Genomic DNA, 27,622 nt, shown 5'->3' with positions numbered 1-27,622 from the left:
CATGGGTGAGGTATTATATGGTTAAAAGGGAGTCTGCTCTCGCCAGAACAGCAGCGGTGTTAAAAACGGCATCTAGCCCCTGAGCCCCAAGCTGTCCCTTACAGTGACCTTCTTCCTGCCATCTTCTGAGATTAATCCCATGTCAGCCTGAACACATGTGTTGCTCCTCCGAGTAACACAGACACCCCAGTTTGTTTCCTCTCTTGTTTCTATTTCTCTATCAGAAAGACCTGGACCGGCAAGCACACAAATGCAGGATGCACAGTGAACCCTTTGCAGCTCCTGGGTGACATAGCCAGTGGCACTGGTCACCTAGCAAGGCTTGGTGAGTCAGACCTTGAATTTGCTGACATGGCACTCTTCCCTGCTACTATGCTGTAAACCAATTAGTGGATGCTCGTTATTTCAGGTGTATCAGTCTCATATGGGGTGTTGCAGGGATGGAAAGGGCAGGACTGTGCTCCTGCAGCTGCCGACATGCCAGCAGGATGGGAGCATGGCTCTGCACGGTCTCATCGATGGGCATCATCCCTCCAGCATACTAGGCAGCTGGTTCAAATATACTTAGTTTTTGCTACATAATCAGCAAAATTACAGAGATGTAATCACTTGTTAATTGAAAAATGTTTTATTGCTGCTTATTTCTGTTTCTGTTTTCCTTAATGTGCAGCACACCATGGAAATGCGGTGTGTCAGGAGGTGGCAAGTCTGAGATAGGTGCTTTTGCACCCGCTGGCCACTTACGCCTAGCTTGTTCCTTACGGAGTGCAGTGTAGGCATATGCAGTTCAAAATAACCAGGCCAGTTAGGAATAAAGGCACTAGCTGGTTTTATTTTGATCTGTTTTTTTTTAGTCTTTTACAATATACACAGTTCCAGAACCCTTCTTGATTGAAAAAAGCAGTGATCTTTAAATCTATCTTACCTAGTTTTTAATCTGCTTCTCTGCCTTTATCCAAGAGAGAACAGTTTATTATTTTAAAACAAAAGATAATAACTTCTGTGGGACCTGCTACCTGTTGGAAAGCCGGAAGGCCTGGTGGAGATTCCTGATCTATAGCATTATTTTTGCTATTAGCTTTTTACAACAGGGCACTGCATAGTCAAGCCAGCCTCTTTAGATCATATGGCCCAAACTACCAGGACTTGTTGATTTGATTTTTTGATGCCAAGAGCTTCCCTAGTTTATCTGCTTGAATATTTTTGCATAATTTTTTGCAAGACCACTCTAACCATTTGTTCAAATCACCTTTCAAAGGAGCAGCAAAAAGTTTGGCATTCAGATACCAGATCTCTGTAACAGATTAGGTGCTCATCTCACATTATTCCTGATGGAGAGAGTAGCAACAATGAAGGCAAAGTTAATGATTGCAGGGAAGAAACTCTTGTTTTCCATTTGATGACCTCTCATGGTCTTTAACTTCATTTGTTCAGCAGACTTTGAACAGATGCTGTACTTTTTCATACTTCTGAGAAAAACATTTGTTCTGATGGCAGCCAGTGCCTGAGAAATGTGCTGACGTTCTTCTGAAAAGGGATTACAAAAGGAGGGTCTTCTTAAGAAGTCAACATTTGAGAAAGAGTCCTCCAAATCAGTTTCTATTCATAAATATTTCCTGACTAGACAGAAACTTTGGTTTCACTCCTGAAACATTCTAAAAGCATGTGCTTGATATAAAGATTTTTGCTTTGTCCTGCTAAGTCCCGATTAACCATATTTCTTGAATCAAGGCCTAAAATGTCAAAGGCCCGACCAATTTACAAGCAATGGTTGAGTTGCTATGAATTACTTTGGAATTTTATAGCAGCTTCAGAGAGGGGCAGCTTGCTGGGAGGTTTGTCTGTAGCTTGAAGTGAGCGGTTAAGTATGGAGAGCATAAAATCTGTTCATTTTTAACTGACAACCTACTTTTCCTATATCTGGCTGCAAGAAAAAACCTGTCAGGAAAGACACAACACTGGTGCCATTTGGAACAAGGTTCATTACCCTCTTCCTGACTGTGACTCAGACATTAGGTCTGTAGAAAAACATCTGCTGCTTTTTTTCCCACTTCTTTTCCTTTGGTGATGAAAACCAAACCATTGAAAATGGACATACTGTAGAAACAGAAACATTTCCTCTATGGGTGAAGAGAAACAAATGAGTTAAAAAACTGAGGACTCCCTGACTCCATATTTTCCATAGTACACTACTGCAGGAATTAAAATGAATGCTAGCAGATGGGGAGTGGAAAAGTTTGCTGCTGCTAACACTGAGGTGATACTGCTCTGTGTAACTGTAAAAGCAAGGACTGTTTCCATTTTGCTCTGTGCATTTGTTTTCTCTGCACTTTCCAGACTCATCCCCCAGGCATCTGCACATGCTTGGTCACTGATAAATGAAAAAAGCTAGGAAAAACACTTTGCTCTTCTGTCTCCATTTGGTATGTGTCCATTGCAGCAGATAGGTATGCTTCTGTAGGACTAAGATCAACTCTTAGTATTTGAACAATAAATAAAAACGTCCTGCTAGGTTGGTGTTCACAAGTCTCTGTTCAACAAAATACTTGTATATCTGCTTAAATCTACCAGCAAGGAACTGAAGCATGTTTAATGATATCCACATGCTCAGTTCTATTAGCTTTAATGGTCTTTAAACCTACATTGAAAATCAGATGCACACTGAAGGATGTCCTGAAGAGCATTGGCTTTGCTAGGTACTCAGGAGCCTGGGAGCTGGGGGTGACCCACTTGCCAGGTAGTCAGTCTTCTCCTGGCAGCAGCAATGATTCAGAGTCATGACTGTTAACTCGGACAGGCTGGTGGTCAAACCCACGTAGCGAAAGGATGTGCAAAGTGGAGTGGGTGAGCACTTTGCTTCTGAGACCTGTATTTAGTGGCTGGATGGCCAGGGGGAGACCTGACTTGTGATTGAAGAGGAAATGCATTGCTGGGATGCTTTTGGCATCTTTCCCAAGAACACTGCTTGAGAGGCCCTGCTGTTAACTACAAACCTCTCCAGCCCAATGCCAGACTGAGAAGTATTTCAGGGTATCAGAATATATTACCTCAAGCAGGAGTAATTTTATGTTTGGAGGCAGTCAGGAAACATCCATCCACAGGTAGGGTAAGAGCCCCTGGGGACTCCAGCCAGCCACCACCAGCCATGCTAGGACACTGCTCTTCCTTGGGGCAGGTCAGCAGCCCTCCTGGAGCACTGATGGACATCCCTATGGAGGCAATGGAGTTTTGCCATTTTTCAGTAGCTGAAGATATGGCCTGAGGGGAATTGAATGAATGCACACGACATGCGAGGCAGGAAGGGGGAGGGCTTTCGGTACAAAAGGAACATTAACTTCACCAAGTTTTCAATTAAAAAAAAAGAAGGGTGGAAAACAGACATGAGGGGAAATTGCCCACTGATTACAAATACAAACAAAGAGTCCAAAGAAAACAGACTTTATGAGAGGGTTATGAGGAGGTTACCATAAAGTTTCTCTTCACCTTTTGACCCATCCTGTGAGTCACTCCAGATAAGACTGAGCAGAGAATTGTCATATGGGAAACTAAGCAAAGGCAACTCTTCTCCTAAATAAACAAGTGCTCTATCCAGGGGGAATTACAGAAATGTAAAGTTGATCTCTCTGTCCCTCATATCCTTTAGCTTTGTCTTTCTGGGCATTGCTTTAGGCACTTGAAGTGCTGGGAAAAAAACCTAGGCTTGAGCTCAAGACCTGGTAGGTAGAAAGAATTCAAGAAGTATAGAAGCACAGCACCTCCTCTCCTCTGCCCTTTGACATATACAGGAAAAGTTAATTGTCTATACAACCATCCCCTCTCTACTTGGGCTCCACCAAACAGCAAGAAGCTTCTATGGAAAGAATCCCATGGACTTCAGGGGTGTTTCTAATGGGCCAACTGAAATCATTGACAATCTTCTCTTGATGTCTGCTGTGGGATCCATCCCATGTTCTGCTGCTGCTGCTGGGTGATTGCACTGTCTGTCACTAGGCAAGCCTCTGAGATAATTATAGCCTATGCTCATATTTGGATTTAAAGAAGTCAAGAAGGCACAGCAGAGCAGAGATGCAACTGGCTGTTTTCCAGGTGGGTTTTGCAGACAGCTACTCTGCTAGTGAAACTGAGCTGATTTCCACTTACTGGGGGGTATGTCTGCATAATACCATTGTGACCCACCACGAAGCTGTAGCTGTGATTGCTGTTGAATAACCCTAATGAGGTCATAGCCCACTGAGTATAAAGGCATGTTAAAATGTCTTGAGCTGGTGCTGACATGCATTTGGCTAGGGTTTTATCTGATCCATTGGAGCTTGACACATAAGACTGGGTTGCCCTCTTGGTATTGAAGAACGCCCTGATGAAGGATCACATTCCTGTCTGTCTGAAAAAAAAAAAAAAGTTTTGTCTGTTAACTAAAGGCCCTGCCCTCGAATGACTGTCACTGAGCTTGTCCCAGCAGGGGCAAGGAGGGAACATGCACAATCAAGTGCTGCAAAGCCAAGCCATGAGGAAATGGTGAGGTTTGCTACACAGAAGTATTTTTGGAACGCTACTTATTTATAAAGGATCAGTGATAATGAACCTGGACAAAAGAACCAGCTAGTAAATGCAAGCAGATGGTGTTTCCAGATGCTCCCAGTAATTTCTCTAACACAGTGCCTGATAGCTGAAGAATGGGTGACAAACAAGGATAAGAAATGATCTGGTTTTATTTTTAGTGATGCTTTTTTTTCATACAAGGAGCTTAGTTTTATCTGCTCTGACACCATCATTTGACAAACTTTGGTTCAATGAGTTTTGTTTGGATTGGAAGAGGGACTTCTACATTTTCTCACATTGAATTGGCATTCATCACCTTGGAAAGACAGGCTATATGAGTAAAAGCCTACCAATGCAAATCTCAGCGACTTCCCTCTCCCACCACCTTTCCTCCTCTTCAGCTCAACCCCTTGCAGGCAGCGCCCTGCCTTCCCTCCAGAAACCCGACAGCCATCGTGCTGTGCAGTTGATGTGATGCTGGCTGCCACCATGCCACACAATCTGCTTGTGCATTTAATTCATCTCTTCTCTTCTGTGTTCTCTATTTGGACAGTATCCTCTCTGGGATCAATGACTGGAACAAGGAGACCTTCTTGCTTGGCAGTAATTTGATAAATAAAAAATAATAGCAATAATGGTAATAAAAGCAGTGATAATAGCTATGACAGCAGCAACAGATTAACCAGGTTATTCATTTCACTCTTCAGTGAATGCAGTTGCTTGGAAAAATGGATCAGATAAGTCTTCTATGAACAACCAGTTCACTTAAAATACATGCAGGGTACTCACCTACCCACTGTGTCATGGTAGCTGTTCATGCAGGTGCTCTTAGAGCATGGCAGACAAAGTAAGGCATCTTTATATAGTTCCAGGAGGAAATTGTCTAGGATAAATGTTGTCACCTTACAATTCCTGCAGATATACATAGGGCAAGTGCCACTGCTCAGCCCATGCAGAGGGGCCTGTTGATCTGCAACAATGTCACTATGTGTGAGGCTCAAGTTTACTCACCTTGCACTGACAGCTAGTCACAGGCTCGGACCAGAATGAGGTGTCGCTAGCTGCCCAGGACACTTCTGTGCACCACGATGCCAGAACCCCCTCAGAAGTCCAGGGTGTAGCATTTTCAGTAACACTTAACTGACAGGTGAGCCTGTGTTTTCTTTTCAAAATACTTTCACCAACCTAAAACCAAATGGCAGACAAGCTTTCAAAAGTTTGATGATAAATGCCCCCAAAGGTTCTTTTTTTGTTGTTTGGGCAGGAGAGAAACAAGCTAGAGGATCCTTCCCAGACCTATAGGGCCAATTTCAGTTTCAGTGTGAGGCTCTCTCCACCAGCAGATAGTTAATTTATTGCACTGAATTGCTGAAACATCACGTGTAAGGATGGCTTTTTGATTGATATGTGAAAGTTAGGAAGAACCCAACCAAAACACCACAAACCCAAAGGAAACAGACCCTGTTTTGCTGTCAACAGCCTGACAGACACTAGGTGAGGCCCCATTTTCCCTACGGGCTATCGAAGAGTAACTCAATCAAGGCAGTGAGATAAATGGAGATGACACAGTCATGCCGGGACTGGAAACATGCCTCTAGCAGTGGCAGCAGAGTGTGTGTTGTTTGCTAAGGAAGAGATGTAGATTTCTGCTTCAAAAGGCTGTTGTGAGCAAGTGTGAACATGCTGGGCCTTTGGCGTCCCAGCCATCAACTGTGGTGGGAAACCAGGACCTTCCCTAGAGACAACGGCTCAGGTACTGCAGTGAAAATAACTCTGTGTTGAGAAAACCTAAGGCTTTTTAAATTACTTATTGCAGTAATAAAGCTGAAAACACAAGTCAGTCTGAAAATTTACTAAAAAAACCACAAGAGAGCCAAAGACATTTTCCCAAGGGATTATTGTCCTTACCAGGACCCCAAGAAGTGGGATCGTGCGTGCTTTGAGTTATCAGGTTATTCTGGGGTTAAGGCTTTTCTCCAGAAAAAATTTTATCCAGGACTTAAGACAAGGTTGGCCAATGCTGACACGAAGCTGTTTGGTTTTCAATAAAACAGCATTTTTGACCAAAAAAGTGTTTTTTTGAAAAGCATTTTCTTGGGTCAGGTGCTTTTGCACTATGTCCAAATGTGCATGGTACCAAGCGCTCTTCTAGTGTTCAAATACTCTGCATTTTTCAGTCACAGATTTGAAAAAAATGTTTTGAACTTGGGAAATATAAAGCAGTTCCTGCAGCCAGATGAACCTACAGCGGATAGTTGGTTTGGACATTCTAATGGCTGGTTTTATTTTGTATCCAGATACTGGTTTGATGGTGAAAAAGTTTTGTGAAGATATAGTATTTGCAAAATTATTTTTGATGAGATGGTTCCTGAGGTACTGAGAGGAAGGCGAACAATATGGAGACAGGAGCTGTGACTTTATTCTGCTTTGTGAAAGCATTTTGGCTTTTTCCCAGTCTGGAACAAAACCAGCTTTAGGCTCCCTCATAAGTCTGTCCCATAGCAGTGTCATTTCCTGCCAAGTCAGATAACAGTGCTGACCAGGTGCCCTGGTTTCTTCAGAACTTCGGTGGATTCTTGAGAAAAGTGTGGAATGGACTATGAAAAGGAATAGCACAGCCCATGCAAATCCCCTAGAAGCCCTTATCTTTCATGTTATGTTCAATTCATTTTATCCCAGCTGTGACACTCCTGCTGCCAGGGTGCTACAGGCATTTTCACTGATGATATACAAGTGCCTCAGTTTTCCTGCTGCTTTCAGCCCTTGAAGCCTGTCTCAAGGGCACATAGGCAGAGGAACCCCTCATCTTCCTGGAGAACATCACGTGGTCAGTGGGATGCAGAGCATGTCTGCAGCATTTCTTCAGAGTCTCTTGCAGCTATTGGAAGGACTCCCCATGGACTGGAAAAAGGGCCTTACAATTCCTCCAGGCAAGTGTTGAAAGGCATCTTCAGACTCAGGAGACCAACGTACCTCCAAGTGAGGATCAGAACTTTTTCTTCATACAGGGTGAAGGGCATCTACTGAAAAGGAAAAACCAGTACAGATGTAGTTTTCAGGTACTTATTCTTACGTATTCTTAATTATTCTTACATTATTCTTAATGTTGAAGGAGCTTGACCACAGGATGTATCTAATAGACTAGGAAGGTTCAGGATCAAGACTTGGACTCATGTGACCAAAAGTGAGTGTCTACACTTTGTCTCCATGCATGTTATCCTCGACCCATTAGTGAAAAGTGGAGAGAAATGGTGCAATTCACCTCTTCCTAAAACAGGTGTCTTGAACAGGGCAGATGAGCAAGACAGTAGCAACCTGACTATAAAGGCAGCTGACATACAGAGGTTAGCTCCAGCACAGATTCTGTGGCAGGTCCCTCAGTGGTGGGAACAGGGCAAGGCAGAAAGGCTGGCTGCCCGCTGCATGCAGCTGGTGGTGCCTGGGCACTGGTGTGGGGTGAGGCCATCACTGGCCCCCGCTCAGGGCTGCTGCCGTGAGCCCCCATGCTTCCCCCTGCTCTCTCTGCCAGGGGTGCCAACCCACAGCAGCTCTGCAGAGCGATAATGATGTAAAGCAGCTGTGACCTGAGAAGTAAGCTCTCCCATGCCCCTGTCCCTGCTCCTTGCTCCCGTGCCCTCCCAGCCTCCCTGCCTGCAAAACCAAGAGCCCAGCCACTCGGGCTCTGGAGCCTCCACTACAACACATGCGATAATCTTCAGCTGGATCAGATGGACCCATGCCAAGGTGACCCCAGGACTGGCATGATGCATGCACAGCAATAAGCTTTTATCCTCTCTTTGCCAGGAACCAATTTACAGCAGCGAAGTGCTGTACTTGCCTGGCAAGTCAATCTCATTGTAAGAGCTCAGGAGGCATTGCTTTCAGCGCCAGCAGAAGATGCTTGACAGCACTGCTCCTGCACACAGGTACAGTTACAGGTAACTTCTCTGAGAGTTTTTCTGATCAGCCCATTTTGAAAGCCAGAAAGACAAGTGGTAAAGGAATAAGTTCCCATGTGCACTCTCCATCTACCCAAGGACAAAAGCCAGGCAAAGGAGCTGTGTGTCAGTCCTCAGTGTGCTCCCGTGCTACTGCAGAGATCTCATATGCAGGGCAGGAATCTGTCAAGGAGAAGACTGCTTCCTCCCCTGTGGTCACAGGGAATGGGGACACCCACAACTCACCAAGGTGTCTATGTTCATGCATGGGGTGAAGCTGTAGCCTCCAGAATTGCTGCAGTTTGGGGAATCTCAAATCTCTGGCACAGAAGTAAGCATGAGCATCTCAAGTCTTGTTGCCTACTTGTAAGATCATTTTTTCAGTCTGTTTTAAGACTGGTGAATTTCAGGGAAATCGCAGCAGCTACCTTACATGAAAAAGCATATGATCTATAGACAGACCTGAATTTTAGAATTTATGCCTTCTCTATTGGAGATGAAGATGTCTCCCTAGTCCTCCTTCAAAGATCCAGAGAAAGCAGAACATTGTGAACTTGGTTATGGTAAAGACCTGTCCACCACAAAAAGAAAGGACCCACGTGTTGTCTGTGCTTTGCAGCACACACACTGCAATTCTGGGTAGCAGAAGCTTTCCTCTGGAACGAAATTAGGCAATGGTATCATTCTTTTCACGCACCACATGTGCTGTCTTTCATTTTGAGGATTTCATTGTGCCTTGCAAATGTCAACTGCTTAAGGCACACAGCTCAAGTAGGTATAATTTATCGTTTTTCATGATATTTATTACCAAGATCATTTGAGTGGAACCCAGGTGTTCTGGGGCAGAAACCCTTCCTCCTCAGCAGGCAGCACTCCCTGGCCCTCAGGGAGAGAAAATCCTCTTCAAAGTGATTCCCAGGAATTCATTTCCTTAGCCTGTGATTAGGTTTTCTAGCCTTTCTCGGATCTGAGTCCCGGTCTTTTACATTTATGCATCTGGGCATACATCTGAGTTCTGGGTGCGTGGATGCCCAAACTGACAGTCCTGACAAATTTCTTCCCAAATCTCCATGAGACCCTCTTTGTTACGAGGGGGCACTGCCTGTCCACAGAGAGAGCCTAGACTTAGCTGGGAACAGAAATTCACAGCAGCCATAGGAACCTTCCTGGCCAGCATCCTGCCCTTTGGGGTACAGGGTCCCAGCCTTCCTGGATTTTCCTTGTAGGTGTGCCATGTGCTGGCTAATGGTCCATGACTGGGCATTATTTTTTTTTTTTTTAGTTTTTACTTGCTTGCCAACTCCATGTCAGCTGGGACGTTTTTCAGTCCTTCATTTAGACCATGGTGAATGTGAAGTGATGAAAGATAAATTTAACGCTTGAGAGTGAATATTGCGCCTGTATTTGACTTTGCAAAATTTTTAGGCTACTTTGATCTTAAGCTCATATTTTTGCCCACTCATCGGTGAGAGTTGATAGAAAAACCCAAGCCTTTTAAAGTGACTGAATTGCATTGTTTTTACTCTGGTAGATTTTATAAGTATTTTATAGAAGTAGGGCAACCAACTGCTTTAAACCCAAAGTTTCCTACAAAACTACTTGTCCTTTAAAGTGACTACTGAGCAATCCTGATACGAAACCTGTGCAACCTGTGTTCCCAGAAGTGCTAGTGCAGTTTATAAATTTGTTATTATTGACAGCAACGTGCACCCTATAACACTTGCCAAGATGAATACGAAGCATCAGAAACTAGGCTATGTGTATGGCCACCTTTTACTTATCTGGTGAAGTTTCCATGTAGTATCTGGAAAAATACAGTTTTCTGTTATTTGGCCTCTGTTATGTTGAATAGAGTTGGGATAACATGAATGTTTTGAGCAGTGTCTAAGCAAGGGGCCAGGGATTTGGGAACAAATAAAAGAAAATTATGTTGAATGGACATATATACATATGTTTTCCTGAGTTTCAGGGTTTTAACCGATTTCCAGGTCTTCTGCCTTTAATAAATGGCTTCATTTTGTTTCAGTTCCCCCTATGAGATCATCCACATTTGAACCAAAGTACTGAAATGTCTTTTGACCAAGATGACTATTTTGAGATAGATTTACAGAGCACATTGACAGAGGCATGTTCTTCACTTGTGTTTTGGCACTGTAGATTGTTCATGGAGAAGAAAGAAGAAGAAAAAATTCCACATCAGTACTGGCAAAAGGTTTCTGTGGAGTAGTAGAGTAGAGAACCAGAGCTAGAGCATCTCCCAAGGGGTAGCTTCAGGCAGAGCTTTGGGACGTGCCTGGCTTCACCTTTTTGTGTCCCTGCTTCCCAAATGAAGGTGTCTGTAAGTAGGCTATTTTGGCTGTGTAGCAGTAAAGAAAGGTTCTGCCTGATGACAGCCCTGGGGAGAAAAAATGGAGAGATTAGGCAACTTGTCCAAGACAGGCTTACATTGTAAAATAAAAGAGAGAGAGCAGATGGAATGTGAGACTTGAGCTTGTACAGCCAGTGTGGCTGAAGAGGTAAAAACAACGATGGGGCTACCAGTATCTACATCAGTATAAATTATATTTCTTACTTTCTGTAAATAAATTACACAGGAGTAAATGCATCCATATGAGGGGTTGTACTGCTTTAGCTGTACAATTATAGTTTAAAATATGCTGGTCTTGCCCGTAGGAAAGTGTTCAGCCTCAGCAGACAGAGAAGCAACACGAGTAGCCTTGTGGACCTCCCTCCTCTGCTTGGGTGCCCTGATCCTGTCTGCTCTCTTCTAGACCTGGTTACCCTCCCCATGCGGCCAAGCCCTGGCCCTGCTGGTGCCTTATCCTTCTGCTATTCATGACAGGCTGCTCTGGCTTGTAGATAGCCATGTGAAAATAATCAACTGCTACAAGCAGCCTTCGGCACAGAAAAGAGCTGCTGTTCAATACACAAATTAAAGCAAACCAGCTTTCCTTGTGAGAAATGCTCAAGGCTCAACCCTTATCAGGCTAAGCTTAAGATAAGTGTTGCAAAGGACAGGAATATTCAGAGGTGATGGGAAATAGTGCTGTGACACCTTTTTCTCTCTGGCACAGAGCCGGCCAGAGACTATGGTGGCTCCCAGTACTTGCCAGGGGAGCTGCTCACACATCTGCCGTGTCCCACATCTGTAGGTGTACTTGGAGGTGCAGCTGCTGGAGCACATCTAGTTATGCCAGCCATGATTTGCCAGTGATGAGCAATCTACAGCCATCCCTTAGCACAGGTTTTCTGGTTTCATCCAGGGTAGAGCCCTTGGTCTACTCTTAAAGCAGGATCTCCAAAGATTTTACCTGGCCTGCTTCTCTCTTGCCAGAGGGCAGTCTGATTGCTGAAGAGACAGCCACTGGTCAAGTTAAAATGCCAACGGGAACTGGTACACCATATGAGAGGGAGGACCCCCACAATGTGTGTTTAGAAAGGACAGGAGTAAGTCTTACAAACTGTTTTCGAAAGGTATTTCACTGATAGGTGCTGAAGTCCTGACTCATTCCCACAGTGCTTTAAATCGATAATGACTTCCAATGGGCAGAAGGCGTCATATGCAGGTTATCTTTGCTTCACTGAGTTCCAAAGCCTTGTATTAGCTTGTATATGGGCTGAAAAGAAAGATTTTTGCACAGTTATTTATCTCCAGACCATTCAGGACTTTGGGAAAAAGTATTACGTTAAAATATCTGTCTTTTTGTATGTTACTTTCCGTTGACACAGGAAACTGAAGTTTAGGGCACTGTGTACAGGCAGGTGCTTGCCCACATTTGCCATTCAGAAAGCAACAGATTCCAGTCAGTTTTGGTCCATCACTGAGACACACCTCACTCCTCAGTAACACTAGGAACAGTACATGCCGTGTGGCAGTACACGAAGGAGAAAGGAGAGGCACAGAGCTGCTAGGGGCTACAGCTCTGGAGTCATGAACTGGTCAGCGGGCAGGAACTCACAAGCAAGGCTTCAGCGTCCTGAGGAGACACAGGCAGGGAAAAGGTTCAATAGGGAACCTGACTCTGTCCCCTCTGGAAGGAGATGATCTTGGGCAGAGGTGACCTTGGGAAGGGAGTGATTTAAGCAACCTGGGGAGCAGAGCTCCCCAGCTGTCACACCACAGAGCGTGGGGAGGGAAGGCAGTACAAGAGTAGTAGAGGGGCAAGAGGCTTGTGGAGGCAGCTGTCTTCCCCCAAAAGGGCTGGAGCTGGCACGTCAGCAGATATATTCAAGCTCCCCGTCTCCCTAAGGGTGTGAACTGATCCCATGCTGTTGAGGTCTTAGCACTGGTTAGCAAGTGAAAAATGGTCCAGAAATGTACAGCTTTATTAACTCTTGTGAAAACATTTACACAGGCCAGTTTTCATTCTTCCTTCTTGGAAACCTTTTGGACCAGACCTCTTCAATTTAGACAATGTCTCCATTCCTGAAGCATCCTGTGACAGGGAGTATCAGCTCTCTTGGTCTCATGAGACCAGGGGTTAGCCATGTTTTGCTGCTTAAAGAATGCCAAGTCCTATAGCTCGTTTTTTCCTTTCAGCTCTGTACAGAAAGAGCAGATACAGATGGGTTCAAACATATCAGTCCCAGCTGTTGTGCATGATAGGAAGGAGAAGGAAGGGACCAGCAATCAGTGTCTGCCAGGGAGGAGTTCCTACATAAGAAAACCTTGGTGCTAGAGCTGCTGGGAATTGTGGCTTTAACCACTATAACAAGGAAACAGGGCCATTTTCTTTTTTGTGCAAAAGCAGGAAGGAGTGTGAAGAACATATTTTGGCACGTATCCCAAAGCTGGAGTTTAAATTGTGATCCTCACAGTATTGCCCACACGTACAATTCTGTCGATGTGATAAAGCACAGGATTACTGCCACAACCATAGGGGCTGGATGAAAGCACCCATCCCTGGGGTTGTGTGCTGGATATTGCAATATTGTATTCATGGACTAAGTATATGTTAGTGACTACATCCAAACCTGGGGTATCTCATGAGCTCCCACGATATGGTAACATTTTAAGAAGACCAGAAATTAGTTCTACTGGTTTGTTCAAGGCAAGAACTTTTTAACCCTTCCTTGGGAACCATTTGAGAAAAGGGAGCTTGGGTCTCAGGAGTCTGATATAATAGAGCCCAACACATTACAATAAAGGAGGACAGGTACAGATGTAATTGAATAAATAGGGCTTTCGGTGAATGAAGAGTTTTCAATGCTATTGCATGTCAAGGAAACATTGTCCATCATCGGATAATGTGTTTTAATCAGAAAGGGTCAAGCAGGCAATGCAACACTACATAAATTGCGGACAGACCTGCTGAAACCCTTACAGATTCAGCTTGTGCATGGAATATGGTTTCAAAGCTTTGTACTTTCATCTGTTTAAGTGTCTACTTGTTCTTTTGAATCTCTGTAAAAATGTAGCCACACATTACTCACTGTCAGAAGAAATTTGACTCATCTGCCTCAAAAAGGTTACTCTAGGAATTCTTGAAATGATTAAAAAAAAAATGGTTCTAACTCTTGACCAAGCTCTTCAGTACTTAACTAGGAAAAGACATCAGGAAGAACTTCACAACATTATGGACAGTGAAACTTTTGAACATGGAGTGAACTCCTTGAACATCCCATGGAGCCCATACAGTTTCCATCACTGCAGGTCTGTAGAAAGAGATTAGACAAGCACCAGTCAGCAATTACTTTGTTCTCCCTACCCGAGGGTAGGGAATGTAATGGACACTCATTCTATTCTCTTTCTATGAGAGGAACACGTTTGGCCAGAAACAAATGGGACAGAGATTTCATGTGTTGTTCTCATCAACGATCTCATTGCTGAAAAGGTCCTGAATAAGCAAAAGGATTATTTAAATGACTGTAAAACATTAAAGTAGCTGAGCTAAGTCAGTAAGTATTCATCAAGAGCTGCTAGAATGTACTTTGTGTGATGGGATCCTCAGGGATATTTTGCTCACATGCTTGATTAAGCATCCTAGATGCTAAATAGGCTTTTGAGTAGGTTGAGTTGAAGATCATGAAGTATGGTGAGGTTAGAAGAGTATTGGGGCCATATTTTATGAAATGAGCCTGAAGTTTACGTAAGTGGCCAGCTAATCTGAAGGAGCAATTCATCAAGTTTTTCCTTTGCCTCTCGCCTATGTCCTTATGTGAAGGAAAAAAGCTGATGTGATCCAGATGGGTTGAGCATGCTAGTCAGATTACCCCTGTGGATGCTCTTCATCTGCTCACACTGCTCAGTCAAAAAAAATCAATGGGCACGCCCTATTGCTAAGCCCCACATACAGCTAAGAGGCAGGCCAGCTATATTTGAATCTTTTCTCTGAACGAAAAATACACATGGTAGGTGACATTTGTAGGTAAATATAATGTTTGAATAATTGGCAGTGATATCTAGAAAAGTTGTGTGTGTTTTTATTATTTTAAAATATCTGAAATATTAAAAAATGGCACATAAAAAAGTATTTATGGGTAGCTTATTTTCCCTTTTCTCTCTTCATCCCTCCAGTCAAAATTGTGCACAAGTCTGAGAAGTCAGCTGCCTAAAGAAATCTTTTGATGCAGATTTCATATGGCCCCACACCTCAGATTTTATCTTGCTCTTATCTGAAGCTAAGCATTTTTTCTTATATCACCTCCTAGAAATGCTGATCAACGAGAAAGACATTTCCTTTTTTATTAGTATTCACACACAGAAGAAAAATTATGCCTTTATCTTGGGGGCAAGAAACCAGCTTTTGCCTTTTCATACTGAAGCCAACCCTATCTTAGCTACTGAACTTTATTTTAAAGTGTCAATAGGATAATGTCTTGATCTGTACTGAACAAACTTGTTTCTTTCACAAGGGCTGGCTTGGACTGTTAGACCTTCAAATGATGTAAAACTACATACTTCTATGGCTTAGATCATAGCTATAGCATTTTATACCAGCAAAGGAGGTGGTGCAGTTTATAAAAAAAAATAAATTAAACAGTTTATGCTTGCATTTGAACATCTGTCTCACAATGGATGAAACCTTGAGAACCTGAAATTCTCTGACATTATCTGAACGAGCATGTTTCTCCCCGCTTGACACCAAATTACACTGCTGAGTCTGAGCAGAGAGGTGCCTTTGCTTCCCTAAGGAGGGCTGCACGCCTGGCTCTGCTGGGGAAAACAACAGTTTGACCCATACCATCTCCTTTCAGGGGAGGGCACCCTGGAAATGATGGGCATTGACCTAAGACTGCATACATCTGTTTTGTCATTTTTGGTTTGTCATCCATTGAGGACGCTGTTAAGATCAGTTGCTCCAGACTTGTTAGGACCTTCAGTAGACATGCTGAATTGCTCTGTGTTTCTGTGGGATAGCAGAAGTCTAACCAAAAGCAACAGCAGCTGTTTTTGATGATAATAGCTTTTTCCTTCTGTGTAGTTGTGCAAAACACCTGTCTATAGGACAGGATTAAGAGGTTAATTCCTCCTTCAGCACTGCATGATTTAAAGACAAAAAGCTGAAGGAGGCTTTCTGTTCCAGTGAGCCTGCATCTGTTGCTTTTCGTTAAAAGGCAAGATGTGTCAGCAGAAGGCCGAGTTAACTCATGGGCACTGTGTTGATAAGGATTTACATTCTTATCATGGTTAGAGTTTTATGATAAGGATTTGCTAGGAGGCTGTGATATCTGGGGGAGGGATCACAACAGGTTGTAGGAAAATGAATGCAAGGAGTGCTGCAGGTTGAACATTGGAAGGGGTGGGTCACTGAATACCCTGTCCGAGGGCTCTGGAGACACAAGGACACTGCAAAGCAGGGGTAGCTAACTCCAGGGAAGTGGCCTGGACAGTACAGCTGAGCACCATCAGTTTGCAGAGTGGTGAACCCTTCCAAGAGTTCAAGAGCTGTGCAGTCCTGAGCAGCATCCAGGGCCTCTTATGGGTAAGGAGGGCCATCAGGTCTTAAACACGTGCTTAATTTTAAGCGTGTGAACAATCCCACTGACTCTGTGGTTAGCGTACATAGAGGTGCTAACTACATGGAAACCCACATAATTGGTCTCTCACTCCAGCCCAGCTTGCAGTGTGCTGCCTGCTGAGCAAACAGATAGGAGGGGAACAGTGCATGCCCACCACTGCTACTCACTGGTTAGTGGCATACCTGATTATGGCTTGGCTGGCATCCATATGGTGCACCAGTTGTGCCTCCCTGTCTGTACACACAGCACTTTACAGGAGCGTTGCTGCAACAACAGACGGATGCAGTGACTTCGTTTAAAGCAAGCCTGCTGGCAAGATGAAGAAGTAATCTCCTCTCTCCCTCCCATTTGTCTTTCAGCTGGAGGGAACCATGCCAGTCAGTATGTTGTAGATTATTCAGATCCTGGCAGGAAGATTCAAAATCAAAAGGCCAGTGAATGGGGGTGGAAGGGAAAGGCTTTGAATCAAGCATACTCTTTATTCTTTTTATTGGGTGCCAAGAGCTTTCGTGAGCCGAGTGGAAGCTGTTAGCACTTGAAAACCTCTCCTCTGAGTCCCCCAGACCTCTCTCTATGCCTGGGCATAGGAAGGGTGGAAGTCCTATCACTTCACTTACATACATAAAGTTAGTCATCTGAGCCCAGGTCTGTCACCTCAAGTCTCCTGGGGAGAAACAGCCTCCTTCAGGTGCAATTCTTCTTGCATTAAGACACCTGGATACCTATTTCTCTTCACTGGGTATAGAAGGAGGCTTGGGCGTTTAGTGTCTCAGACCACTGTACTTTTAAGTGTCCAAAGTTAATAAGAGAATTCTCTTAGTAAATTATGATAAAAAAATATCAGTAGGCATGCTGGATCAGACCCAAAGTCTACCTATACAGAGGGACTATTATGTGCCCCCATCCAGTTGCAGGTGGCTGGGAAGGACACAGAAGCAGGGTGAGAGTGCAGAATACTTTCATCTCAAAGTAATTCCTTTCTCAGGGACTTCACCCCACCAAGACCTTCAATCTGATCTTTCTTTGAGAAGTCAAAAATCAGTAACAGCCAGCTTAAGATAGATCTTGATCCAAATGATAGAACTGCTTGACCCAAATGCTGCTTTCAAATACGTGTATGCAATATTAAATCAGAGTATTTTTGAGAGTAGCTTTCCACACACCCTGAATGCAACTTGCTGGAAACAGATAGGTTCATGGATTTCTGATGACTGCCTAATTTCATGGAAACACAGTGTGGTGAGACTTTCTTGCCTAGGCATGATATAAGCAAGGAGATCTAGGATTGTCTAAACGTTTTATTTTATGTGTCGTCATATATCCCTTCTGTCCCCCATGTGCCAATCTAGCAAGGTATGGGTGTCCTGTAGGTTCTGCACCATATCTATCAGCCCTGTGCAGTTTTCTCACACTCCTTGAGGTGTCTCAGGTGGCATTAGATGCTTGTGCATAGACAACTGAAACCTGGTGGTGGTAGCTGCTTAGCTGACATGCTAGCAAGGTGCTGCTGACTCACTCAACTCCGTGGGCTATGATGGGACCTTGCAAACCTGGTGTACACGGACAGACCTTCACTGAAACTAGATCTTACTCTGGGTGCCCACTGCTAACTCCTCTGTTTGCCGAACACAGTGCTCTAATGACACTGTTAAACCACATATCTCTTTTTGATTAATTTGATTTTTAAGATTGATTAGGAAATTAAGATAAAATTTGCACACTTAAAATGAGAACAAACTGAAAAAAAGCATGTTAGAAAAGGCTCAATCAATGATGTTAAATTTACCAGGCTGTTTAGAAAGATCACTTCCAGCCATCATATACACAGATGCATCTATACTCAATAAAACTAATTTAAAGGAGACCTGAGTTTTATCCTGCGTGATCACTGCCCTTCCTTTCCAGTTCAGTAAACAGCACATATTCCACACTTATATACCATGAACACTTACCAGCTGTGCACTGCCATCTTCACACTGTGTGACTCCACACTGCTGCTTGAACCTTCACATTTCTGGTGTAAGGGGGTTTTAACTCCTTCCACCTAAGCCCTGTGTTAACACTTTAGTGCGTAGGAGCAGTATCTCTCCTGCTCTCCGTTGCTCTGTGTGGGTGAGTCCAAGAGCTGGAGTCCCCAGAGAAAGGAGGCAGCCAGCATCTCACCGCTGCTTGATCTCAAGCTGCTTTTCCTGGTGCTGCTTGGGAACAAGGACCCACACGTTAGCTCAGCAGCAGATCAGCAAAAACTGGTTCAACCAACTTGTAAACTCCCACCAAGAGCCATGGTGAGGCTCTAATGAGGTAAACAAGAAATTTAGGGGGAGAGGTGTGGGGATGTAGGGGTGTGTGAGCAGGGAATCTCTATTCCCAGAGATGGTTACAGGAACTTGGAAAGGGATCATACCAGGGGCAATTCCTTGGTTATCCCTCACCTCCTCCACCATGCTTTGGATCAGGAAAGGAAGTTCAGGTTTTTATTAAAACTTAGAAGCTGCACTCTCCTTTCTTGTATCTGTCTGAAGGACAACTTAGCTGCAAGTTCTGCTAATGTGACCCATCAGCATCCAAAGGGTTCAGTTAAAAGGATGAATGTTATCTTCTTGTTATCTCCAAGAGTCATTTTAAGGATTTGGCTCCTCCAGTTTCAGTAAAAAGCAAGATGTAGGTTTTATTTTTACCTCATTTATCAAATATTCTTGGAGTTTATCTCTTCATCTGCAACTTTTTTTCTTATCTTTTGTCTCCTTTTACCCCTCATCAAGGTTCTTAAATCTGTTTTATATGTCTGGATCTAGGATCCACATTTCTTCTTGGATGATGTTTCTTCAAGCTAAGTGAAGAAATGGTGTTATATGCAAGAGGACCATTTAAAGGTCATTTATTCAGTACAGCAGAGTCTGTCTGCTGGTGCAGAAGGGGATGTGTCAGGATGTGTCAGATGTGCATGCAGAACTGCTGGAGCAACGCAAGCTGACTCTTCCTTTATCTGTTATAACTTTTGAAAGCTGAAGATGTTTATGTGCATCATAAAGATATGTGCATTATAAACATTCAGACATCTGCTGGGAAAAGCACAACTACATTGAAAATGATTACAATATGTTCAGGATTCCTGGTTTTCATATCATCCAAGAAAACTAGAGTACTCAAAACAAGGACCTCTGTACAAAGGTCTTCTCCAATGTCCAAACCGAGTGTTTGGAAAACAGAAGTTGGTCCACCATGAACAGATCATTCCAACATACTAATTCATTAGCCTCTGTTGCGCAAAAACCAACAATCCTTTAATTTCACACAGGCTTGTTCATCTGGAGCTCTCCTCATCTTGTTTAAGTCTTTTTGCCAAGAGTTATAGGGAAAAGACAGAAACTGCAACAGAGTCCAAAAAATTTATCACAAAATGAAAACAATCTTCTTTCCCACATTACACACACACACACACACACACCCCCCCCCAGAAAATCCAGCTATCCATGTTTGTAAAATTGTAAAATTTCAAAATTAAGTAAACCATCTTAGTTTTCTATTTTTGGTCCTGCACAAATAAGAAGTTCAGGGTGAGGCGTACAGGGACTGTAGGGCAAGAGGTATCTACATGTAAATGGGGGAGTGGGGAAAGAAATTTAGGCCATACGTTTGGAAACAGTTTTTCACTCTTCCAGTGAGACATGTGTCAAAGAGACCTTTCCAAGACCAAGAGCAGCAGGGTGTTCCCATCTGTGAAGGATCTTCTCTCAGTGGGATGCTAGTGAAGAGCAGAGTTCTCCCTGTGTGGGCTGGACTGCCTTCCCACACCCCACCTCACCCAGCGGGGCGTACAGCCATGGCCCCCGGGCTCTCTGATGGGGCAGGGTATGGCAGACCTAAGGGCAGTGTAGCATTTAGCACAGGCTCTACAAGCCTGCTTGGATCCTGTGCACCATCCTGAGGGACCTCTTAGTCTCTGCCCCCCAGTTCATTCACTGTTCTTCAGTTAGCTTGACTAAAACTATCTGTCTAGGAAACATGTACACTTAGACAACTGTATTTCCTGACCGTGCTAGAGCTTCACTTCTGGCACCTACAGGCAACTCTCAGTGTCAATGGTGAGGCTATCTGAATGACAGGTCTGCTCAGAGGCAGCTGCGAAGCCCATGGAGGGCAGCAGCATGCTGGTGTCTTCAGAAAAACGCACTTTCATGTGAGAAACCTTGGTGTTTCCCCAGATTGGTAGGTGTGCAACAGAAATCTATAGCTATGGTGTCAACAGAGCCCTGCAGTGCATCTGAACACTGGGGAGAGGCCACATGAAAGTATGGAGAAGGGGAGATAAAGGCAGTTCCCAGTGACCAAAGTCAGTAGTCCCAAGCGAAGCATGGAGCTTGGCACTTTTGAAGTCTTCAAAGCATTACGAACCCACCTCACCTAACAGCTGAATGAGTAGGTCAGACTGCTTTTACACAGTAAGAAATGGGCACAGTTTAGCTCTTTCTAAAACAGAGGTGATTTGTTCTGTGCAAATGCACTGTGGACATCTAAGGCTAGGGGAGACGAACCCTGCTCTAGGAGTCCAGCTTTTCACATCTGTTCTCTCAAAGCTGGGATTTGCACAGATTGATCTGTGTTGCACTGGATTCAGTCTGTCCGTTTTCAACCAGCACAGATTCCCAGTGGGGGAAATGTTACAAAACCCCAGTCCAACATACTTTGCTTTTTCTTATTCTCAACAACTTCAGATTTGATATGCTATTATTTAATACTCTAAGCATGGAGGAACAGGAAACTGGGTGTACAACTACATGACATCACAAAAGCAACAGCAGAAACCTCTTGAAACCTTACTGTTGTCTACAACTACATGCATGTTTCTCTGAAATGAAGAGGTTTGTTTATAAACAAGGCATCTCTGTTTGTGTGCAATCTCTAAAAAACAGAGTATAAAGCCATTTAGAAGAGATTTAATTGACTCTGTATAGCTAGGATCTCTCTGTCTTTCTCAGTTAGAAGCATCTGTGAGTTCCTGTCTGAGCTGCTTACAAATGAATCCCAAAGAATCAAGTCCCTTTCACAATGCATCTGCCTTAACTGCTTGTACATGTACCATATAAACATAAATAGTTAGCTACTGGAGTAATCATGAAATGCACTTGGAGATTAATTAACTTTTTAAAAACACATATTGTAAAAATAAACAGTAAATATTTGTGGAAGAAATTTACATTCTTATTTTTCTCTATATAAATAAATTGAGTTGAAAGAGATTATTACATTAGCCGCTGGCAAGCAGTTTACTTAATCCATCATGTTTCCATAACCACAGAGCTTGAAGAGCCAGGATGGATGCGGGGCACTGACAGCCTTTCCTCTCTCACCTGGGATCTCAAGTACAAATGTACACCTGCAGATACAACCCTTGTGTAAAGAACATCTTATTAACAGTTCTCACCTGGCCCCCCGAGCAAAATCAGGGTCTGTGCTGGGGTATACTATGCATGTTCTGCACCACATTCCTTTTCTGTGTAGACTTGCATGGGATACTAGAGCAAAGGCTAGATCCTGCTGAAGCCAGTGAAAAAACACCTACCAACTTCAGCTTGGGTCAGAGCTGTAAGTTCTGCTTGACCTGGTGGTTCATAACTTGCCTTTTCCCATTCAGTAGGCATCTGTGCTGACTACAGTGGCCACATATCAACTTTCCACCTCTCTGCTGCCATCTCTACATGTGGTGGTTTGACCATCTGAATCTCAGTTCCCAAACCAAGAATGATTTAGATTAAGTGCATCAGGAAAGCCATGTAGTTCAATACCTGGCCTACCATGCTGCAACATCATCCACCTTCAGTTCCAGGCTGCCTGTAGGGAAAACAATATGCTAGGCTGGTATAGCAAGAACATGTTAAATGGCTATAGTACACATATAGGTGCTGAGGACAACATCAAGGTTTTAGTGTGTTTGCATTTGCCACAAAAGTAAGGACAGATTGAAAAGGGCTTGAAACCTCAGCTTGTCTGTGCTGTGAGAGAGCGGAGGGCTGAGCCCAACTCCACAGCACTAAAGCCACCTGCTGTCTGGGTGACAGCCTGGATCCTGCCACTTACGGCTCTGAGCTGTCTCACCGCTGGTGGTCCTTACATCTGCCAGAGGTCTCTTTACAGCACCTGACACCTGGTAATTCCAGTCTTTAATCTTATTTTTGTAGATTAATGGCACATGTAGACCAGAATTTGAAATATCCAAACCCTTCTCTAAGGCAGGCACCTCCAGGGCACTGTTTATTTAGATCTAAATAAACCAGTGCACTTAGAGGTGCACTGTTAATTTTAGATCTATTGCTTCTGCAGCAACAGTACACTTGTTCTTGCCAGATTCACCTGAGATCACAGTGCACGCCTGTCCAAGCATGAGGGCATGCAAATAGCCGTGCAGACACAAGCAACAGATGCACCCATCCCACCAGCCCAGCTAAAAGCAGAGATTTTTGGAAATTCAGCATAGAAAGCTGCTGGCTAAATTCTCCATTGCAAATCACAAAACAAATTACAAAAGTCTGTACAGAAATAGACTTAACTTGAGATGCCTTCCCTAACCTTTTCCTAGGGACATTCAGTGCCCCACACTTAGGATCTTCTTGTCCACGAAGCCAATTCAGCAGCACTCCAAAATGTTGCCCTTCATCATTCATCTCTCTTCTCTTACCTAGTTAGACCTGGAGTTTTTCTGATTGCTATTTCATTGAAATGAAGCCTCGAAGTGGCATTTCTGAACACATCTCCTGCTTTTCCTTCATATTGCCTAGTTTAGTAGTAGACAATCAGTCTTAAATATTTCAGCCTGCATTAGCCCCTTGTACCTCTGAGAATGCAAACAGACACCCTCCAGCTTGCCTGCACTGATTTGCTTTAACTGTGAAAATAACTCTTTGAAATGTAATTTTCTTTTCTTCCTTAGCATCCTGCCTAGGAAGTTGTTTTAAATAATTTTTTCTTGATTTTTCCCTGTCCAATTTTTTTATTGTCTTTATAAAATCTTACAAAACCCATGTATCCAAACATGTTTGTGGCAACACTGTTTTTATAGGCATTGCCCATAACATGTTAACTCAGCAGATGACCAAATTGGCATTTGGAGGACTTGGTCGAAAACCTCTTTTCCCCATTTTGTCTGTGTTATGGCTTCACAGGTCCATTGAAGATATTAACTCAGGAAGTGTTTGCTCCACTACTTCTGGTTTGGAAAATCTGAAACAACCATTCCAGTAAGACTTCAAGCCAAAACAGTAGAAATACTGTCTTTGAGGTTGACAACTTTCTTCAACTTTGGTCTTAAAACTTACATCTTATTGCATAGTTCAAGTCAGAAAAATCTATTTCAAGATCAGATCTATGGTGCTGGTGGATTCATATACCACCACTCTTCCTCTAGAAAAGGAAGCAATGCCTAACTTAGGCTCACTTGAAAATTATGAACAGGGTTTTTCATAAGCGTTGCTCACGTTTTTATTCTCTGGGGAGTTTCCAACATACTCAGGCAAACCGAGTACAGCAGCGTTCCTGAAAAACTGGCAGGAAGGAAACAACTATTTTTCCAAATTAAAAAGGTAATATGTATGTATTAGAACAGAAAAAATGTTTCGCAGTTTAGTACGCTCCAAGTCAACTCCATACTTCAGCTCTTTTAGCTGATAAGGTACATATAATTAGGCTTTTGTCTTCCTTCACTATCTGTGACTATCTTGTAGATTATTCATGGCTATCTTATTTTCTACTGTGATTTTTATCATCCCATTGGTGAACAAAAATGACCTCTCCAAAGTGCTGTTTAGTCCTCAGATCCATTAGCAAAAACTTCCTACGGAATGCTTGTACACAGGGCCTTTGGGTCGGAGGTACCTGCATAGAAATACTTTTGCCTGACAAAGGGTTGGGGTTTTCTGCATTGTTATACCTCTGTATTTGCACAAAAAAATGATGCTTGGTGACTGTTATTTATTTTCTTACCTTTTGAGGTTCTCACCGACAAAGATAAATGCAATGGTTTTATTTAGATTGTGTGTCAATAAACTAAATAGAAACCACATACACACCCACACATGCACTCTAAAATTCTCTACTGCTTTGGCTTAAAACAGAGCAGTGAGCACTGTGAAGGAGCCTCCAAGCTGTGTTACGAGATCTGACCCATTGCACATGCTTTGTGGGCTGTAAGGACCCTGTGCTGCATGTAGGGTGTTGTGCATCTTCCACCTACCACCGCAGTCACGGGTTTAAAAACTCCTAGAATGACTCAGAAATATCACAAACCTCTACGCATCGTAAGACAAGCTTTCCTTCTCACCGGGCGAGCAACAGTGGCTGGCTGGCTGTCCATCTCCGTCAGCACGCAGCTGTAGGGAGCACCAACTCCCGAATGCAGAAGATGACAGGAGGCTCTTGCTGTCCCCTCTAGCTAGTCACCTGCTCCTGTGGCCATGGCGCGACGGCAGCCGGGGCGTGCGAGCCCAGCCCAGCAGCACGAAAGGGCAGGGCGGACCCACCGCGCCGCCTCTCCGCCATGCCCAGCACCCGCCGCGCGCTGCCGGCAGATGGCGCTCACCGGATGTTTGACTCGTCCGCAACCCCGCAGCGCCGCCGAGACGGCGCCTCCCCGGTCCCCGCGTGCCTCACGGGCCGCTGCCTGTCACTCCTTCACAACAGGGGCCGTGGTTCCAGCCGGGCCCACGTTCCGAAGGAAACCGGAAAGGTGAGGAGATGATGGGCAGGAATGTCCCTCGGTGGCAGGGGAGGCATGGCATGGGTCACCTGCCCATGCATGGGGAGCTGCTGGCCGTGCCACCCCACCTCCCTGCCCTCCACCCACCGCACGGCTGAGTAGTCCTGGGGAAAGGTCCGCGGGGTGAGACGCGGCCAATGTGGCAGGGAACGGTGAAGGAAACCCCTCCCTTTCCTAAGCTGGGGCTGTGCTGACACTGCTGGCTGCTGGGGTCCCTACCCCCCGCATCCTGCAAAACGCCGTCCCCAGCTACGCTCCTTCTCACCTTTTGCAGAAGGAAGTAGTAGGGTAAAATCTTCCTTCTCACATATCCCACATGGGATCAACTGACCTCCCAAAACATGTACTTTAACTCCAATCTTCAGCTTAGAAAAGAGTTGAAGAATGAGGTGGCCAGCCAGGTAACACAGCAAGGCCTTGAAGAAGGAGAACGTGTAAAATGCCAACGCTAGAAACGGTCAGTGCAGCGATCGGGCTTGACCCAGCTGCATACACAGATCGCAAGAAATTTATCCTGCATCAAAGCACGTCTGTTAGAAAGATACCCGATCTCTCCTTCAAGACCCCAGGCAGTAATGAATCTACACTATAGTATTCTCCCTGCTTGGAAAAGTAGGAATTTTTTTCAAGTATGAATTCTTCTGCTTCCATCTTGCAGCCATCGGACCTTGTTACGCTCCATCAGAAAGGCTGAATATGCTGATGTCCCACCACAAGGATTGCTTTGCAGCCCTCAGTTGACTTCTGTACTATTTCTGCTTCTTTCTCTCAGGGATGCTTTGGATGCATACAGAGCCCAGGGACTTGCACCACCATGGTGTCTGTCCCATTTCTGCAGTGCCACCACACAGACATGGCAGGCTGCCCTGGCAGGGGCACCTGGGTGCCCTTGTACCAGCTGACCCTCCAACGCTGGCATATGGGAGGGGACCACCCAGCTCACTGTTGGTTGTCTGAGGCAGGAAACTCCTCGTTCAGTTTCCACGAGAAATGTCTCGGGAGGACCGACATGGATAAGAACATCTGACCCCCATGAAAAGAAAATTTTAAAACACAAACCAAAACATTTCCTGGATCTTCTAAGGGAAATCAGAGAAACTGCACACACGTGAATGGCTTGTGCTTATTCCTTATTTTAATATCTCCATGTAACATGTCCTGGTTTTGGCTGGGTTGGAGTTATTTTTCTTGTTAGTAGCTGGTACAGAGCTGTGCTTTGGATGTAGTATGAGAATAACGTTGATAACACACTGATGTTTTAGTTGTTGCTCAGTAGTGCTTACTCTAAATCAAGGACTTTTCAAGTTCCCCATCCTCAGCCAGCAAGCAAGTGCACAAGAAGCTGGGAGGGAGCAGAGCCAGGACAACTGACCTGAACTAGCCAAAAGGATATTCCATACCATAAAACGTCATGCTGAATATATAAACTAGAGAAAGTTGGCTGGGGCAGGCCGATCGCTGCTCAAGGGCTGTCTGAGTGGTGAACAATTGTATTGTGCATCACTTTTTTTTTTCTTTTGGGTTTTACTCACTGTCTCCCCCTCTCTTCATTAAAATTGCTGTTGTTGTTATTATATTTTATTTTACTTCAATTATTAAACTGTTCTTGCTTCAACCCGTGAACTTTACTTTTTTCCCCAATTATCCTCTTTATCCCGTTGTGGCGGGGAAGGAGTGAGCTTGCAGTTGTGTGGTACTTAGTTGCCGGCTGGGGTTAAACCACACCACCACAATAGCATGCACGTGGTCTGGCCCCTTGAACTCCTGCAAGTCTGTCACTTGATTTCACTGATCATGTTAGCACTGTTCTGGGCTGCATGGCCACCAGGGAAAGGAGAGAGGCAGAACCGTGCCTATTCTCTCCTATTTGCAGTGATGTGTATCAGACAACCATTCCTTATTGCCTTCCCCCCTCCGCCCCTGACTCTTCTTTCACAAATTAGCAGTTTCCCTTTGACCTCCCTCAGGACTCCCGGCATGCTACTTTTACAAAACAAAGTACTGAAGACCTAAATTACTTCAACTTCTTTCCTCCAGCAATTGCTTTACCAGAAGGTACTTTTTGCTATATGCAGCAGTCAGTTGGAAAAGAAGCTGATCATACAGCTGTCTGTGACAGCAAGCCCTTTATCATGTGTGATAATTCTTGCCAATGTTCTTAGGAGCTGCAGGAACCTTGGATATAGAAAGGTGTTGATTAATTGTAGCTAAACCTGAAGCAACAGGGAACTTGTATCCATGCCTATAGTTTTAAGCACGAAGTGTGACATGAGTAAGGTACTGCTGGTAAACTTAATTGGTGTCTTGTGCTAAGTTTGCTTTTAAAAGCCCTGTAGCTCCTCAGTGCCACCTCAAATCTCTGTTGGCCCCAGCCACCAACTTGACCGTGCTGCCACTGACCCCTGTCACGAACAAAAGCACTCTGTCCACTATG

General features: G+C 44.2%; 1 long non-coding RNA gene across 5 annotated transcripts in view; it reads left to right on the top strand.

Moving 5' to 3' along the window:
• LOC119150123 overlaps window positions 1-24,403 on the top strand; it is a 45,771-nt gene extending 21,368 nt beyond the window's left edge. For all 5 annotated transcript variants that reach the window (XR_005104943.1, XR_005104945.1, XR_005104946.1 and 2 more), the window contains one exon: window positions 225-24,403. This is a non-coding gene — a long non-coding RNA (uncharacterized LOC119150123). The remainder of the gene's footprint in view (window positions 1-224) is intronic.
• Window positions 24,404-27,622: the final 3,219 nt, after the last annotated feature.

The sequence above is a fragment of the Falco rusticolus genome, chromosome 6, assembly GCF_015220075.1.
Source record: "Falco rusticolus isolate bFalRus1 chromosome 6, bFalRus1.pri, whole genome shotgun sequence".
Taxonomy (NCBI): domain Eukaryota; kingdom Metazoa; phylum Chordata; class Aves; order Falconiformes; family Falconidae; genus Falco; species Falco rusticolus.
The sequence above is the reverse complement of the archived record's forward strand: the minus strand, read 5'-3'. Positions and strand labels throughout refer to the sequence as shown.